This window comes from Humulus lupulus, chromosome 3, assembly GCF_963169125.1.
Source record: "Humulus lupulus chromosome 3, drHumLupu1.1, whole genome shotgun sequence".
In the NCBI taxonomy this organism is placed as follows: Eukaryota; Viridiplantae; Streptophyta; class Magnoliopsida; order Rosales; family Cannabaceae; genus Humulus; species Humulus lupulus.
In genome coordinates this window covers 163213492-163233593 of record NC_084795.1, presented here as the reverse complement: position 1 = coordinate 163233593, position 20102 = coordinate 163213492, and the positions used below count along the sequence as shown (strand labels likewise).

General features: G+C 40.3%; 1 non-coding gene across 1 annotated transcript; it reads right to left on the bottom strand.

The window, feature by feature from the left end:
- Positions 1-14405: 14405 nt before the first annotated feature.
- On the bottom strand, positions 14406-14512 carry LOC133828211 (small nucleolar RNA R71). The gene has a single exon (XR_009890844.1). It is a non-coding gene; the product is annotated as a small nucleolar RNA R71 (small nucleolar RNA).
- Between the last annotated feature and the right edge of the window lie 5590 nt (positions 14513-20102).

Genomic DNA, 20102 nt, shown 5'->3' with positions numbered 1-20102 from the left:
TGTAAGGGACTTTAATAAGTCCCTCTTATTTTTTGATGAATTCCTAATCTCTTCCTTGGGTTGATGATGATAGTCTTTTTGGTGCACCTTAACTATACTTGTAAGGACACGTTAACCACTTGGGTTCTCAGTATCCTTTTATATTCTTTATGTGTGCTTGTTATATTGTGCGAGAAGCATCATTCTCATCATTGTGCATAGTACTATTTCTACAAGGGTCTCCTATAGGACCCTTTTTGGCTAGACGACTTGGTGGCCGCTCTAGTCTTATTAGTGGATGATATCCTTGAGGCCTTACCCCTCGTGGAGGTATTAGCCTTTATTAGGACTTTGTCTTTGTGAAATCTTTTGACTTCTTTTTGGAAGCATCTCTTGTCGGACACTTATTTGACTAGACAGCTCGATGGCCGCTCTAGGCTTAATGGTGGATGTCCTCTTTAAGGCCTTACCCCTCATGGAGGTATTAGCCTATCCCGAGGCTATCCTTATGGAACCTTTTGGCTCCCTTGGCATCCATAAGGGTAAGTAGTCCTTATGAATCTAGGAGATGCCCTATAATGTTTTTTTTTCTCTGCAATACATATATGCCTCCTATCTTTCCCCTCAAGTGCTTGGTGGGATTTATTCCACTGAGCACTTTGACTGTTTTGCTCCTCACATAGATTTTGAAAATTTGCGCATATTTGTCATATAGGCATAAGCATATAGAAAGAATGTAATATGCGAGTTGGGAAACATTTTCATTGATAGCAAGTAGACTACAAAGGCACGTATGTCAACATTGCAACTATTATGGGGTTATCTAGGAAACCTCTTTCATTTTTAACTTCTGAAATTAATAGACAAACAATCAAGGTACATATATTCTTGCAGTAGATGCAAAATTCTTACTGGTAATATTAGTTGATATGTCATGCATCTCATACTCGGGGTGTGACCGTGTCATCCATCCCCAAGTGTGAATGTGGGTTTGCACCTCCATGTATCACCATTGTCATTGGCTATCGTGCCTTGGCTGTTGTGCGAAGAGAGATATTATCCCCAAAATACCCCCCAGCTCCTCCTGAGTCGGGCATTCGACCCCGTTGTGACTTTCTATCTAAGTTGCTCCCTAGGACCGTGTAATGACCCACTAATCTAGACTCTCGGACCATTATCAAACTATACATACAAATTCTTACTAAAACATACATTTGCGAAAATACCATAATTTATTATAAACTTGTAGAAACAAAGGTTACTTTCATAAAATTAAGTAGGATATGGGTACCCATTGTCTTTAAAACAAAATAACTTAAAGTGAAAAGAGTTACATAGAAAATGCGGAAAATACATGTAAAACCATAAAAAAAAAAAGGAAAAATGAGACTACATCCTCGAATCGAATAACGCTCGGCCCCTTGACTCAATTCACCATCGATACACATCCTCTAAGCCTCACGAATCTTACCGCCTCTAAAGCTATTTTCCTACACATAAAACAGAAAGGAATGAGCCTAATGCCCAGCAAGGAAAATCTAACACATAATCATAAACATAAATTTCATAATAAACGTAAAGACATATCATAACACTTAACACATACACTTATTATAATGGCCATTATTACTTGGGGTCCCATAGACTAAACAAGCTTATGCCCATGAGATTAGTGGGGTCCTACTAGCTAAGTAGGCATATGCCCATAATCTTTTTGGGGTCTTGTTAGTCAAATAGGGCATAAGCCCAAGCCTACAAACATACACATTCATAATATATTCATAACATATCATATTTCATAACATAACACATAAGATAACATAAGCAATACACATATAGATTCTATCCTATTTTCCTTACCAAAGTTACCGGGATATGATGGATTGAGTTGGGACTTTTGGAACACTCCTAAAACCATAATGAACAAGAGTGAGTCTAAAGAAGGAAAAGAGATGAAAAGGAATGGGAAGACTAAACCATTGAAAGTCACACTTACCAAACTTATGTGCTCAAGAACTTAGATTCCCTAACCAAAATGAAGATTAAGGTTAGAGATTGAGTAGAAGACTATGAGAAAGAAAATAACATAATACAGAAATGAACTAGAGTTTTGGTTACCTCAAAGACTTGTAAGATCAATCTACACCACAACCGAAATACTATAGAACCTCACTTCCCAAAGTGTTTGATAAGCTTATGATGTTTAAGCTTATGATTTCCCAAACCAGGTGTTTACACTCTCACACTCACTTAGCACTAGCAGCTTCTGAACTTAGAGTAAAAGGTGAATAATGGCTGGGTACTAGGTCCTATTTATAGAGTTTGGGAATGAAAGTATCTTGATTTTACTTGAATAAAAATAATGGCTTTTTAGGTGAAAATCATTTGAATAATCGTTCAGCAGAGGCTGAAGACTCGTTCAAAAGATGCTGGACTTATGAAGGAGTTTGAATGGCTGAAAGGAAAAGAATTCAAAAGTGTTTGAATTTATGCTGGAGGAGGCGATATATCGCCCCCTATAGGCGATATATCGCCTGGACCATTGTTCCCGAGGCGACCGTGCATCGATTCGTGTTTTCCGTATCTACGTGTTGCGATATATCGCCCCCTATAGCTGCGATATATCGGCACACGCTGAATATTTACACACGAAATTACACATTTTTAGCTAAGTTTGAATGGAGTAAACAGCCTTGACTAAGCCCTCAACGTATTCAAAGCTGCTGACTGACCCTATAACATTCAAACTTTACTCCTTATTAAATTAAATCCTCAAAAATCTTTAATCCTTTATCACCATTCATAACATGTGCTTAAAATCCTATTGGTTGATATCTAAACCTTATAATATAATAAATATAATCCTTAATATCAGTCATATTAACCAACCTTATGTTAAAATTAATATTCTTAAACTATAGGTTAAACTTAGAAAATCTATAAGTACTACTATGAGTGTCCAAATAATTCCCGGTCTGAACCAAAAATCCACAGTAACAAAGATAATACTATACATACTATAATACTACTAAATAATTAGCTAAGTAAAGTTCTTGGACTCTACAATTCTCCCCTACTAAAAAGAATTTCGTCCTCGAAATTTACTTACCAAATAACTCCGGATACCGGCCTTGCATGTCCTCCTCCAACTCCCACGTTGCCTCGCGTTCAGAACTATTGCTCCATAGGACTTTGACTATAGGAAAGCTCTTGGACCGTAACTGCTTCATCCCTCTATCTAGGATGCTAACCGGTCGTTCCTCGTAACTTAAGTCTTTCTGGAGCGCTATAGTATCGTACTTGAGGACGTGAGATGGGTCGGACACATACTTGCGTAGCATCGAAATGTGGAAGACGTTGTGACTATCAGCTAGTGTTGGCGGTAGGGCTAGTCTATACGCAACTGGTCCCACTTTCTCCAATATCTCAAAAGGACCTATGAATCGGGGACTAAGCTTGCCTTTCTTCCCGAACCGCTTGACACCTTTCATAGGAGATATCTTCAAGAAGACTTGATCTCCAACTTGGAACTCCACATCCCGTCGCTTGGTATCCGCATAGCTTTTCTGACGGCTTTGAGCAGGAAGCATACGCTGTCTAATAAGCGCTACTGCTTCTTGAGCTTGTCTAACAGCTTCGGGCCCTAGAAGCTGCCTTTCTCCTACCTCGTCCCAGTGCAACGGTGATCGACACTTTCTTCCATATAGAAACTCATAAGGTGCCATTCCGATCGTCGACTGGTAGCTGTTGTTGTACGAGAACTCGATCAGTGGTAAGTACTTGTTCCATGATCCTCCGAAATCAAGTATACATGCGCGTAGCATATCCTCTAAAATCTGAATCGCACGCTCGGACTGCCCATCTGTCTGAGGATGGAAAGCTGTACTAAGACTTAACTTAGTACCCATGGCTTGCTGTAAGCTTTTCCAAAATCTTGACGTAAACACTGATCCTCTATCTGACACTATCGTCTTGGGGATTCCATGCAATCGTACAATCTCTTGGATGTAGATGTCTACATATTGGTCTGCCGTATATGAAGTCTTAACAGGCAGGAAATGAGCCGACTTCGTTAGTCTATCTATTACTATCCAAGCGGAATCATGCTGCTTATTCGTCTTTGGCAGACCCGTCACGAAGTCCATGGCTATATCGTCCCACTTCCATTCTGGTATGCTAAGCGGTTGCAATAATCCTGCAGGGCGCTGATGCTCCGCCTTCACTTGCTGGCATACAAGACACTTAGATACATACTCCGCTATCTCCTTCTTCATCCCTGGCCACCAATAGACTACCTTGATGTCATGAGTCATCTTGGTAGACCCTGGATGAACTGAGTACAGGGTATTGTGCGCTTCTTCTAGGATCGTCTTCTTAATACTTTGATCGTCTGGCACGCATACTCGATCTTATATCTCAATAAACCTTGACTGGATATTGAGAAATCTGTAGTCTTGCTTTCTCTGACTGCATCCATGTGTGCTGCTAGTGTGTTGTCATGTCCCTGACCAATTCGTATATCTTCTAACAAATCTGATTGGATAGACAAGTTAGCCAGCTTGCCTACAACCATTTCTATTCCAGCACTAATAAGCTCCTGCTGTAGTGGCTTTTCTATTCCGGATAAGGCTGCTAAGTTCCCATAACTCTTCCGGCTAAGTGCATCGGCAACTACATTCGCTTTCCCTGGGTAGTATAGGATTTTGCAGTCGTAATCCTTTACTAACTCCAACCACCGGCGCTGCCTCATGTTAAGCTCCTTCTATGTAAAGAAGTATTTTAAACTCTTGTGGTCCGTATAAATCTCGCACCGTTCTCCGTAAAGATAATGGCGCCAGATTTTTAACGCAAAGACCACCGCTGCCAACTCCATATCGTGAGTTGGATAGCGTTGCTCATACTCCTTTCACTGACGTGAGGCATAGGCTATCACTTTGTCGTTTTGCATCAGCACGCATCCCAATCCTAGTTTTGATGCATCACAGTAGACAACGAACTTATCGTTGGGTGTTGGGACACTAAGTACTGGTGTTGAGCAAAGCTTATCCTTAAGCAACTGGAAGCTTTCTTCACACTTATCGTTCCAGTTAAACTTTTGTTGCTTTCGGGTCAGGTTGGTGAGTGGGGTGGCTATCTTAGAAAAGCCCTCTACAAACTTTCTTTAATAACCTGCTAGCCCTAAGAAGCTTCTTACTTCTGACGCGTTCTTTGGTCTAGGCCAATCCTTCACGGCCTCTACCTTCGATGGATCTACTGCAACTCCGTCTTTCGATATGATATGCCCGAGGAACGCCACTTGCGAAAGCCAAAATTCGCATTTCTTGAACTTGGCGTAGATTTTATGCTCCTTCAATCGCGTCAAAATCAACCTTAAGTGTCCCTCGTGCTCTACTTCGTTCTTGGAGTAAATTAAAATGTCATCGATGAACACAATGACGAATTTATCCAAGTAGTCTTTGAAGACCCTATTCATTAAGTCCATAAACGCGGCTGGCGCGTTAGTAAGACCAAAAGACTTAACCAAGAACTCGTAATGTCCATAACGAGTCCTAAAGGCTGTCTTAGGAATATCTTCCCCCTTTACCTTGAGCTGATGATACCCGGACCGTAAATCGATCTTAGAAAATACAATCGCGCCTCGGAGTTGATCGAACAAATCGTCAATCCGAGGTAGCGGGTACTTGTTCTTAATCGTTACTTTGTTCAGCTCACGGTAGTCTATGCACATTCGCATACTTCCGTCCTTCTTCTTCACGAATAGTACCGGAGCTCCCCATGGTGAATGGCTTGGCCTAATGAAACCCAAGTCTAGGAGTTCTTGTAGCTGCGTCTTTAACTCCTTGAGTTCCGTAGGTGCCATCTGGTATGGTGCCTTAGAGATAGGCTCGGTGCCTGGTACTAATTCTATCGTGAAGTCTATTTCTCGATTTGGCGACAATCCTGGCAAGTCATCGGGGAAAACTTCTGGAAATTCTTGTATAACCCGAACATCTCCGACTTTAAGTGAGGTCTCCTTCTCCACATTCGTGATGCTGGCTAAGAACGCTTGGCATCCTTTCTCCATCATTCTCTGAGCTTTGAGAGACGACACTAACGGGGTGCGTAGTCCTGAAGCTTGTCCCATGAAGCACAGTTTCTGGCCGTCAGGAGTCTCGAACATCACCTTCTTGCGTCTGCAGTCGATCGTTGCGCCATGCCGTGCTAGCCAATCCATGCCTAGTATGACGTCGAAGTCTTTGATCACCAGTTCTATCAGGTCTCCTTCTAGTTCCTTGTCCTCAATCTTGATTGGTACGCCTCGTACAATTTGTGATGATAGAACTACTTTGCCCGAAGGCAACTCGGTTACAAACCTAGTTCTAAATCTTTCACTAGGTTTGTCTAGTTTATCTATCATTCCTAACGAAATATACGAATGAGTGGCTCCCGAATCAAATAATACATGACATAAATTATTGAGGATGGAAACCTGACCTGTGACCACCTTGTTGCTATTATCCGCCTCTCCTTGGGTTAAAGCAAAAACCCGAGCAGGAACCATCTTTTCGTCCTTCTTTCCTTCTGGTTTTTGCTGAGGACATTCTTTCTTGCGATGCCCCTCTTGAACACAATTGAAATACTCCTTGGTGTTGGCGCGGCATTCTCCGGGGTGCTTCTTCTGACATTTGGCACATGGCGGGTATTCCACGTAGCCCGACCTATTTCCCCCATTATTTGGTCCTGCCCTTTTATTACTGTCGGCTTGCTTGTTGTCAGAATGCCTTCTCTTCTGTCCGTTACCGTTGTTGTTGAACCGATTGTTGCCGCTATTGCTAGACTGATTGTTGTTCCGACTGGCCTGAGGTTGGCTCTGCTGTCTGGGTTCCGGCTTGTTGGCTTCTTCTTTGCTTACGTTGGCCTGCAACCTTTCTACTTCGATTGCCGTCTCAAGAACGTCAGCATATGAAGTGTTTCCCGGGTTTGCTAGTTTAACCCCCATCTCGATCTTCGGTCGGAGTCCTCTCACAAATTTGTTCACCCTCAGATAATCGGTTGGAACTAACTCTGCTGCGAACTTGGCTAAGCGGTCGAACTGACGAGCATATTCTGCCACTGTTAAATTCCCTTGCTTCAGATTGGTGAACTCCTCAACTCTCGTAGCAAGTACCGCTGAATTGTAGTACTTCTTGTGGAAGAGCTCCACAAATCGGGTCCACGTCATGGTGGCAACATCGTGGGATTGTTGGACCAAATCCCACCATATCCCGGCATCCTTCTTGAGTAAGGACGAGACGCAGGATATGCAATCCGCATTACTGAGATTCATGTGGGCTAGAATCGGCTCCACATTCCTTAGCCATTCTTCTGCTTCAAAGGGGTCCGTAGTCCCTTCGAAATTTGGAGCGTGCTGCTTGCGAAACCTTTCATACACTGGCTCCATGTGCTGTACTGGATACGGCGCATAATTCATCATAGGCCATCCCCCATACGGACCAACTTGCTGGGGTGCTGGGGCCATTTGCTGTGGCTGTTGTTGTGGCTGTGGCGGAGGCTGAGGCTGAGATTGAGCCTGTTGGCGTTGTTGCTGCAGAAGTTCCTCGACTTGGTGTCGCAGTCTGGCAATCTCTGCAGTGTTGTCAGCTGGCTGTGCCAGCGCGTTGCGGCGAGCAGTAGCACGCACTCCCCTTCGGCGAACGGTAGGGACCGCATTGGTCGCTGGAACATCGTTGGAGGCGTTTCCGTTGGTGCGTGCAGATCTTCGGAGAGACATCGTAGCAGAGTTCTAACAGTTGAAAGAAACATGTTAGAACTTTTCCTAATAGGCTCTAAGGCAAAAACTTATTCTAAAACAAACATATCTCAGGCCTATTTATTATGACTTCTTATGAAAAATTATATAGGTCTTTATTTATTATTAGAGTGGGTTTCTAAACGTAGAAAAACAAGTCATCTTTATTTTCTAAGTGTGTTTCTAATTATCCTATATGACTTAATTCTCAGGCTCGAAACTTATCTTTGTTCCAAAGTTAACCATATTGAGGGAGGGCTGGGATCAGTAAAATCGTTCCCACTACTATGGCCCCCTAACTCTCAATAAGGAAACTAGGTTCATTGATTTGTATCCACCCTCACCGAACTTAGTCATTATTCATTTTATTTAGTATTTATTATGATTGCGAAAATAAAATCAAACTCACACAAGATATTCAAATAGCATGTTATTCATTTGGAAAAGATTTTTCACTTATTACAATCAAAAGTAAATAAAACAAACACTAAAAGCTACTAATCTAAAAATCGGGATCTTCTACATCCGATCTGTCATCTAACATATCATCATCTATTTGCTCATAATCATCATTATCATGAGCATCAAAGTGTCCTCTAGGAAGGTTGGTGAGAATCCTATGTTTTTGCTCATTTGTGAATTGAAACTCAACTTTTGCGGTGAACCTAACTAAGAGGAAATAGTATCTCATCGCTAATGGTAGTGTATCCTCATCATTCATGCCTTCCCATATTTCTTCTAAGGCTGCTATTACAGGATGGAAATCTTTAAACAACCTAATTACTAATACATATTGTTCCGTTGATCTTAGCATTATTTGCTTAGCCTCTTGAAGGCCACCTATCTCTTGGTGAAACAAAAGCAACCTTCGAGTGATCCTTTCTAGGGCTCCTACGGTGTTTCTTGGCTCCCTTATTCTTTTTAAGGCCTTAATGGCTCGGATATCTTGGTAGGTTAGAGCTCCGTTCATTCTTAACTGAAACATAAACACTAAAGTTGTTAGCTATACACATAGGCAAAGTAACTTGTAACTTAAACACGTACTTGGCGGTCAGATTCGGAGCTCCGAGCGTGTGTATCGAGGAGAACTTCATGCAAAGGAACCGTTTCTCTGATACCAACTGAAATGACCCACTAATCTAGACTCTTGGACCATTATCAAACTATACATACAAATTCTTACTAAAACATACATTTGCGAAAATACCATAATTTATTATAAACTTGTAGAAACAAAGGTTACTTTCATAAAATTAAGTAGGATATGGGTACCCATTGTCTTTAAAACAAAATAACTTAAAGTGAAAAGAGTTACATAGAAAATGCGGAAAATACATGTAAAACCATAAAAAAAAAGTAAAATGAGACTACATCCTCGAATCGAATAACGCTCGGCCCCTTGACTCCATTCACCATCGATACACATCCTCTAAGCCTCACGAATCTTACCGCCTCTAAAGCTATTTTCCTGCACATAAAACAGAAAGGAATGAGCCTAATGCCCAGCAAGGAAAATCTAACACAAAATCATAAACATAAATTTCATAATAAATGTAAAGACATATCATAACACTTAACACATACACTTATTATAATGGCCATTATTACTTGGGGTCCCATAGACTAAACAAGCTTATGCCCATGAGATTAGTGGGGTCCTACTAGCTAAGTAGGCATATGCCCATAATCTTTTTGGGGTCTTGTTAGTCAAATAGGGCATAAGCCCAAGCCTACAAACATACACATTCATAATATATTCATAACATATCATATTTCATAACATAACACATAAGATAACATAAGCAATACACATATAGATTCTATCCTATTTTCCTTACCAAAGTTACCGGGATATGATGGACTGAGTTGGGACTTTTGGAACACTCCTAAAACCATAATGAACAAGAGTGAGTCTAAAGAAGGAAAAGAGATGAAAAGGAATGGGAAGACTAAACCATTGAAAGTCACACTTACCAAACTTATGTGCTCAAGAACTTAGATTCCCTAACCAAAATGAAGATTAAGGTTAGAGATTGAGTAGAAGACTATGAGAAAGAAAATAACATAATACAGAAATGAACTAGAGTTTTGGTTACCTCAAAGACTTGTAAGATCAATCTACACCACAACCGAAATACTATAGAACCTCACTTCCCAAAGTGTTTGATAAGCTTATGATGTTTAAGCTTATGATTTCCCAAACCAGGTGTTTACACTCTCACACTCACTTAGCACTAGCAGCTTCTGAACTTAGAGTAAAAGGTGAATAATGGTTGGGTACTAGGTCCTATTTATAGAGTTTGGGAATGAAAGTATCTTGATTTTACTTGAATAAAAATAATGGCTTTTTAGGTGAAAATCATTTGAATAATCGTTCAGCAGAGGCTGAAGACTCGTTCAAAAGATGCTGGACTTATGAAGGAGTTTGAATGGCTGAAAGGAAAAGAATTCAAAAGTGTTTGAATTTATGCTGGAGGAGGCGATATATCGCCCCCTATAGGCGATATATCGCCTGGACCATTGTTCCCGAGGCGACCGTGCATCGATTCGTGTTTTCCGTATCTACGTGTTGCGATATATCGCCCCCTATAGCTGCGATATATCGGCACACGCTGAATATTTACACACGAAATTACACATTTTTAGCTAAGTTTGAATGGAGTAAACAGCCTTGACTAAGCCCTCAACGTATTCAAAGCTGCTGACTGACCCTATAACATTCAAACTTTACTCCTTATTAAATTAAATCCTCAAAAATCTTTAATCCTTTATCACCATTCATAACATGTGCTTAAAATCCTATTTGTTGATATCTAAACCTTATAGTATAATAAATATAATCCTTAATATCAGTCATATTAACCAACCTTAGGTTAAAATTAATATTCTTAAACTATAGGTTAAACTTAGAAAATCTATAAGTACTACTATGAGTGTCCAAATAATTCCCGGTCTGAACCAAAAATCCACAGTAACAAAGATAATACTATACATACTATAATACTACTAAATAATTAGCTAAGTAAAGTTCGTGGACACTACAGACCGTCTTGGATCGTGCATCACAAATATATCACCACTAACATGTGGTGTCATTCACAATATACACAAATATTGCATTTATGCCGTCAACGAGCTAAAATTACAAACATGCCCCTAATAGTTAAAATGGACCCACATGAATATTTAATCCACCTAAACATGCATTTCTAATCACATAATTACCAAATTCACATATTAACATAATAAATCAATTATTGCCCTCCAGGCATGCTAATCAAGGCCCTAAGCCTTATTAGCAATTTTGGGACGCTACACAAATTGAACCCACTCCACCATGAAACTACCTAGTCGTACCATCCAACCGCGCCTCCCCCAGTTTTGCTTCACCATTCCAGCAGCCACACCAGACCCCCCAGATCCCACGGCCTCCTTGGAACCCGAACCATAATTTTACTCAACCCAGAGAAAACCCGAACCCCCACGACACCACCAGAACCCCACATTAATCCAACTCCGCTGCCTCCCTGAAACCTGACCCCTAACCCCACAAAAACCCAACACCCACAGCTGCGAGTCACTCTGACCTGACCCCAACATCCACTGTGCAAGCATCTTCTTGGTTCCTCTTTGCTCACGGTCACTAGGTCCTTCCTGTGATTTCAAGAACTCTTTACAAAAAGGGGAATCCTAGAAATATCTCAAGATAATTCAAGGTACCACATTTCTTTGTGTTTTTCTCAGTATTGCTTGAAATTCATTGTCGTGGGATTTGTTGTTACTGAGATTTGGATGATTATTGTTCCTAATTGGTCACTGTTGCTCACGGCTATGTCGAGGTTTCGTGTTGTCTTTACACTGAATATCCTTGTTCGATTGGTCATGGCTGGGTATTATTGTTAGCTGAATTGGTGCTATCTCTGCATTTTTATGGTCCTTTTAGCAGTATTTTAAGCAGGTCGTTAAGTGACCTTCCGAGGCAATTGCGTTGCCAAAATGAGGGATACATTTATGGATAATTTTTCTATTTTTGGGCATCTATTGAAGCTAAATTTTCAGAGGAATTTTGCTATACTTTGGGGATACATTTGACTTGATAAGCAGGGGCTTCTTGATACGCAAAATTTTGGGCTGAATTCTATTATTTTGATTCTTTGTTGAGAATGCCTCGGGTTAAGAAGCAAGTTTCTAGGAAGCCCAGTTCTTTTGTTAAGTTCAACAGTACTGAGGTCGTTGATCGCTATGAGAACACATTTCACAACCATGTCTTTTTAGTGGACAAGGGATTTAATTTGAATAGTGTTGATGAAACATAAATGCCCTTTTTATGTTTGCACTCCTATTGAAGCACTCTGATGGCAGTTATTTTGTAGCCCTCGCCTTATGCTCAATGATACTATTGTGAGGGAATTCTATGCCAACCTTTGGCCCACCCTGTCACCAAGTGTCATAGTGCACGAAACCGAAGTCCCATTGACATCTGCTGCCATCAATGCTCTTTACGGGTTACTGGATATTGTGGATGATGACTATGTCAACAAATATTGGATGATCTTACGATTCCTGGCACTCAGTGGATATTTGATAAACGAGTTTTAGGCTCATTTATGGTCTAGTTTTTAGGTTGGTTTTCGTCAGTTTAGGGTTATTTTATTGCAGAATTATGCTCATTTGTTCAAGTTTCAGGTTTTCCATGATAAGTTGATGAAAAGGGTGGAATGAAGTGAAAGTGGAAGAAAATATAGTTAATTTGGAGAAAATCATGTTTTTCGGGATCGATATGTACGATTTTTGATGATGTCAATAGCGCTACAGCGCTATCGAAGGGGCGCCATAGCGCTAGGAAGGATATGAAGGAGCCTATCGCGTTTGGAAGTAGTGCCCCAGCGCTACAAAGCCAGCGCTACAACACTATCAAGGCTAGAATATAAGCGCTACAACACTGCATCAAGGGCGCCACAGCACTAGTGAAACACCTTTTAGGAGATTTTTGGTTCTGACTATAGCGCTATAGTGCTCAATACACAGCGCTATCAACGCGTTTTTCAGATTTGGAACCACTTCTTGAAGGGCAAAATGGTCTTTTCACTTGGGAATCGTGGAAGACTATTTAAGCAACATTATTCTGCGATTTTGAGGAGAGTTCTGATATTGAAAAACCCTAGATCTAGAAAAGACTGCTGCTTTAGATTTTTTTTCTCGTTTTAACTTTCTGGATTTTTTTTCATCATAATTCCTTAGATTATTTTCTATCAGTAATTATTTGAATGTTATTTCCATCATGTTATCTATGAACTAATTTCATTTATCTAGGGATTAATGTAGTCACTGGGATTTCTATTTAATTTTATTATGATATTCTATTGATACTTCTTCTCTGTTCTAATCTATATGGTGTTTGTTTAATGCTGGTAAATATTTGATCACTATTTACTTGATTTAATGGTTTTGATTCAAAGTTCAAAAGATGAGAATTGAATATGCTATCATTATATAGACATAGGTTGCATATTGGACGAAAGTACTTGTATGACTTGTGTAGTAAGTAGGTTTCTTTGCTTAATGCCTTCTATATGTCAAGTCTATCACAAAAATGTAGAAAACCTGCATATAGACTGAGATCTTATATCTGGAAAAAGAATAGGAATCGATTATAGTAACCTGCTATTAGAATAGAAAGAAGAGATTTAGAATTGATTAGTAAAATTAATAGAATGAAAATTTGATGAAATTAATTCCTAGGTTTTTTTTTATTATTGATTAGTTGATTCATTGTTTTGTTTTCAGTTATTTAAATTATGTTCGTAGTTTAGAGTATTCATTTCAGTTTTAATTATTCATCTAAATTTTAAATCACCAAATAGAATATGAAAATCAATTAGTGGTATTTGGAAAACAGTCTTCGTGGGATCGACACTCTACTTATTATATATTACTTGATTCGACCACGTATACTTGCGTGTTAAATTTTCAAAGATCAAGTTTTTCGCACCATTGCCGGGGACTTAAATTCCAATATCATAGTTAATTGTTATTTATTCTAATTTGGTAATTTTATTTTATTTTATTTCTATTTAACATTTATTTGGATCAAGGTTCTATTGTGTTTCAGGAATTGTTGGTATATGCAAAGCAGTAGACAAAAAGAGATTATACTAATAGATTTGGAAATTGAAAGAATGTGTAGACTTAATAGGAAAACAAAGAGCATATTGGAGTTTACCATGGCTGATAATTTGTGAAATGGGGCTAATAATGGTCAAGGGGCAGCAGAGGTTCCAAGGGTGCAAGGACCAAGAACATTGAGAGACTATGTACTTCCTACTATTACAGCAGTGCACTCATGCATCAGACCTCCAACCATTGCTGCAAACAATTTTGAGATTCAGCAATCCTTCAAATGGTCCAATAAACTGTTCAGTTTGGAGGTATGCCAATGGAGGACCCCAATTTACACATAGCTAATTTTCTGGAGTTATGTGCTACGTTCAAGATGAATGGGGTGAGCGATGATGCTATAAGATTGAGGCTATTCCCATTTTCACTAAGGGATAGGGCGAAGAGTTGGTTGATATCCTTGCAGGAAAATTCTATTACTACATGGGAGGAGTTAGCTCAGAAGTTCCTTGCCAAGTTCTTTCCTCCAGGGAAGGCTGCAAAACTAAGGGGAAAGATCAAAAATTTTTACCAGATGGAAGGAGAGTCAGTGTATGATTCTTGGGAGCAATTTAAGGAGTAGTTAAGGAAGTGTCCTCCTCATGGTATAGAAAAGTGGATGTTGGTGCATAATTTTTACAATGGGTTGAATGGAACAACTAGAACAATTATGGATGCTGCGGCGGAAGGTGCTTTTAAGAGTAAGAGTGCTAATGAGGCATATGAGCTATTAGAAGAGATGGCGATGAATAATTATCAATGGCCAACTGAAAGGGGACAACCAAACAAGGTGGCTGAAATGATGGAATTGAATGCTATATCAATGCTTACAGCTCATGTAGCAGCCTTGACAAAGCAACTACAAAAGACTACACTCCCATCTTAAGCTATGCAAGTTCAAAACCTGTGTGAATTGTGTGGTACAACCCATCCACCCAACCAATGCCCTGCTCTAGATATGAATAACATGCCCATGGAAGAAGTACAAGCTATAGGGAATTACCAGAGACAACCCAATAATCCAAATTTCATGTCCTACAACCCAGGTTGGAAGAACCATCCTAATTTTTCCTGGTCCAATACTCAAAACACTCAACAACCTTACCCTCAACTCAGCCACAATCTCAACCTTCCCAAAATAAACCACCATATCAACAGCAACATTCATACCAACAACCTCCACCTGGATATTATCAACCACAAAATAGGCCACCACAACCAATGCCAATTGTAACGACCCGGATTTGCTAATCGGGCTTACGGCCTTGATTAGTGTGCCTGGAGGGCAATAAGTGGTTTAATATGCTTATATGTGAATTTAAGTGTATATATGATATGGTGCATGTTTAATTGAGTTAAATGTGTATGTGGGCCCCATCTGGATATTAGGGGCATAACTGTGATAAATGAGATATATGTTGTATATGTGTGATATGTCTGTACAGCACGATCCGCGACAGTCCTGGGGAGCGGTTAGCCGGAGAGCCACAACGGGGTTGAGATTCGGACTCGGGGCGAGTCGAGGGGTTATCCGGGTATTAGTTGAGTTACGGGATTATCGGGACATAGAAATAAATATTTGGAGATATATTTGAGGATAGAATGCCTAGGCGGGACTATTTGGGGAATTTACCATTTTTGCCCTCGGGGACGTTTTGGCACCCCGAGCCTTGAGGTAACCTTTAGACTTAAGTTATATAAAAAAAAAGAAAAGAAAGAAAGGAACTGTTTAGAAACATGAGGAACCGACCCACGTTCTCTTTGAACTGAAGTTAGCTTGTGCTTATCTCTCTCACTCTCTAGGACAAAACTCAAGAGGAAACTTAAAGAAATTGCCTAGGAATTGAAAGGATTTCAGCTGGGATACTTTAGGAACTTGAAGTCTGGAAATTTGAGGATCATCTCAGGAATTAAGCTCAGCAAAAGGTAAGCTTTCCATGGAAGTTATGCTTAAGTTTCAGCTGTGTTTCCAAGCTTTGCATGTGAGTAGAAACTAGGCTGTTTTTGGGTACTTTAGTTGTGTTTTGGGGCAGATTTCTGTTGAGTTTTGGTGTTGATATTGAGCTGGAGTGATGGTGTTATTACCTGGGATTATTAGCTTAGTTTTGGTGGAAATTGGCTTGAAGAAAGGATGGAAAACTGAAGAGAAAATATGGGTTTGCTATGTAGCGCCGCGGCCCGCGTGCGCGCGCGGCCGTGGAAGGCCGAGAAATTCAAGCGTGCCGCGGCGCTTGCTGGGTGCGCCGCGGCCCGTGTGGGGGTCAGTGAAGAGCTAGCCTCTGTTTTGAGGCTAGCCGCGGCTCTAGTGGGTGGGGTCGCGGCCCTTAGTGTCAGTTTGGGTTTTTAAGGTATTTTAGGCTCGGGAACTCAAGGGGTAAGGCTCGGGATGGATTTTATCAACCGGATTGATAGAATTCAAGGTCCCGGAGGTTAGGGATTATGGCTCGGAGTTATTTATTGGGTTAGAATTTGATGGTCGGATATTGTTATGTGTTGTGACTAGGTTTTCGGCGAGGCTCACATTAGCGAACTGTGCTCGGGGCATCGGCGCTCAGGAAGCTCGGAACTCAGGTAAGAAAACCCCTGTTTCTATAGAGCTTGTGTGCAGGGCTGAGCCCAGTGTGTTGAATGGAAATGATATGCAGGGCTGAGCCCTATATGCTAGAATTGCAGAGTGTAGCTCTTTAACTGTTTATGCTTGAATTATGTACTTGTTGATAAATCATGTTAGACATTATATGTGTGATCGGCGAGAGCCGGGAATGGTGTAGACCGAGAACGGCGTGGGGCCGGGAATGGCATCAGGCACGTTGAGTGCAAGGCCGAGAATGGTAAAAGGTCGGGAGCGGCGTTGAGCACGTGGGGTGCGAGTTGCCAGGGCGAGTCCCTAACAAGATACCTGGGATAAACTTACGGCATGGTCCGCGAACCCAGGGCTTGGTAAACGCCTGGGACGGCTAGGCCGTATGTGTTTAGCCATTGGTGGCCTGATTATATGTATGACTTGTGTATTGCATATGTTATTTGTTATGGGTTTTCTTGCTGGGCCTCGGCTCACAGATGCTCTGTGGTGCAGGTAAGGGTAAAGAGAAGATCAACCAACCATGAGTACAGCTGGCGTGGGGCGGCGTGTACATGTCCGGCCAGCCTGGCTGCCACAGCTAGGGGATTTTGGTAGATGGTTGTAAATGAACTTAGATTTTGTCGCTTAGTCGACTCTGATCGGTTCTGTGTTGTAAATATTTTCTAAACTATGTTTTGGGATCCCAGGTGTAAACTTTTAAGATTTGCTATAAAAACTACTTTCTCTAACGTTTTTCTTTTAATTATGGCTTAGTTACACGGTTTGACTTAAAATCTCAATTAGCGAGTTGAAAGCACGATTTTAAACTCACCTAGTAATGGCTCTAAGGGAGTAAGGCATTACACCAATGAAACCAGCTGAACCCCAACCTGATGTACTTAACCAATTTGTGACTGAAACCAGGGCGTCCATAAGGAGTTTAGAGACTCAAATAGGGTAATTGGCTACTTTAATGTCTAATAGAACTTAAGGAAATTTGTCAAGAACTGTAGAAGTTAATCCTAAAGAATAGTGTCAAGCTATTACTTTGAGGAGTGGAACAAAGTATGAAGGGCCAAAGAAGAATCAGTCAGAAGAAGAAGGTCAGAAGGGAAATACACAAGGCATAGAAGATGAGAAGTCTAATGAAGAAAAGGTTACTGAAGACCTTAGCAAGGCAGAAGAGGTACCACCTATGAGTATTGAGCATCATGTTAGAATTCCATATCCACAAAGGCTTTGCAAGCATAATCTGGATAAGCAGTTTGCAAAGTTTTTAGAGGTACTCAAGAAGCTACATATCAATATACCTTTCACAGAAGCATTAGAACAAATGCCCAGCTATGTGAAGTTTATGAAGGAGATTCTGTCTAATAAGATAAAGATGGGTGATTATGAAACAGTAGCATTAATAGAAGAGTGTAGTGCGATTTTTCAAAGGAAACTTCCTCAAAAGCTACGAGATCCTGGTAGTTTTATTATTCCATGCACGATTGGGAGTTTGAATGTAATCATGCACTTTGTGATTTGGGGGCAAGTATTAATTTAATGCCTTTGTCTGTATTTCGTAGACTTGGTTTGGGTGAAGCTAGGCCAACCACAGTAACATTGCAGCTAGCTGATAGATCTGTGAAGCATCCACATGGTATTATAGAAGATGTGTTGGTGAAGGTGGATAAGTTTATATTTCCTGTTGATTTTAAAGTTCTTGATATGGAGGAGGATGAGAATGTTCCTATTATCTTGGGGAGGCCATTTTTAGCAACTGGGCAAGCATTGATAGATGTGCAAAAGGGAGAGTAAAGGCTAAGAGTACAAGGGGAAGAAGTAGTATTTAATGTGTTCAAGGGTATGACTTACCCTAAAGCAAGTGACAATTGTTTCTCAGTTGATGTGGTAGAAGAAGTAGTAGGGAGAAGAAAACTAATTGAAGATCCTCTTGAAATAATTCTTATAGTTGATGATGTAGATGGTGAGGATAATGAAGAGGCGTTGAGTTATTTGAAGTGGATAAAATCATATGAGTTGTGGAAGCATAAAAAGTTTGAAGAATTGGGCGAGGTACCGGAAAGACCATTACCATCGATTTTAAAGCCACATGTGTTAGAACTGAAGGCTTTACTGGAACATCTACGCTATGCTTATCTTGAAGAGAAAGAGACTCTTCCAGTCATAGTTTCATCATTTAATTCGGAAGTAGAGGAGGAGAAGTTGTTGAGGGTGTTAAGGGCTCATAAAACTGCTATAAGGTGGACTCTTGTTGATATAAGAGGAATAAGCCCATCGACAGTTATGCATAGAATTATTATGGAAGAGAATGCTAAACTGACTATTGATGCTCAACGAAGACTTAATCCAACAATGAAAGAAGTGGTGAGGAAAGAGATCTTGAAATGGTTAGATGATGGAGTGATTTACCCTATTTCTGATAGTGCTTGGGTAAGTCCAGTACAAGTAGTACCTAAAAAGTGTGGCATGACCGTAGTGAAGAGTGAGAGTAATGAACTGCTTCCAACAAGGACTTTGACGGGTTGGAGGATATGTATAGATTACTGGAAGTTGAATAAGGCAACTAGGAAAGATCATTTTCCTTTGCCTTTTATTGATCAAATGTTGGATAGGTTGGTGGGGCATAACTACTATTGTTTTCTAGACGGGTACTCAGGTTATCATCAGATTGTAATTTCACCGGAGGATCAAGAGAAGACAACATTTACATGTCCTTATGGTACTTTTGCTTTTAGAAGGATGCCATTCGAGCTATGTAATGCATAAGCCACATTTCAATGGTGTATGATGGCGATATTCTCTGACATGGTTGAGAAAGGGATTGAGATTTTTATGGGTGATTTTTCGATTTATGGGTCTTCTTTTGACAAGTGTTTGACTAATCTGGAGTTGGTTTTGAGGAGATGTGAAGAGTCACATTTAGTACTTAATTGGGAGAAGTGCCATTTTATGGTGAATGAAGGAATTGTATTGGGGCACAAGATTTCTAAGAACGACATTGAAGTGGATCAGGCCAAGATTTCTACGATAGAGAATTTGCCACCTCCTGTGTTCAGTTAAAGGAGTGAGGAGTTTCTTGGGCCATGCAGGGTTTTATAGAAGGTTTATCAAAGATTTCTCCAAGATCCCAAAGTCGCTGTCCACCTTGCTAATGAATGGGGTTCCATTTGATTTTGATGAAAAGTGTCACCAAGCTTTTAAGATACGTAAGGAGAAATTGATTTCGGCACCTATAGTTGTAGCACCTCAATAGGATTTTCCATTTGAATTGATGTGTGACGCCAGTGATTTTGCAGTTGGGGCAGTGTTGGGACAAAGAGTTGACAAGGTATTTAGAACGATTTATTATGCAAGTCGTACCTTGAATGATGCTCAAATTAATTATGCAACTACAGAGAAGGAGTTGTTGGCCATAGTGTTTGCCTTTGATAAGTTTAGGCCGTACTTGATTGGGAATAAGGTGGTTGTTTACACAGATCATTCCGCGATAAAATATCTTATGACCAAGAAAGATTCCAAGCCTCGTCTTATTTGGTAGATTTTATTGTTACAATAATTTGATGTGGAAATTAAGGATAAGAAGGGCACAGAAAATTTGGTGGCTGATCACTTGTCTAGATTGGAGGT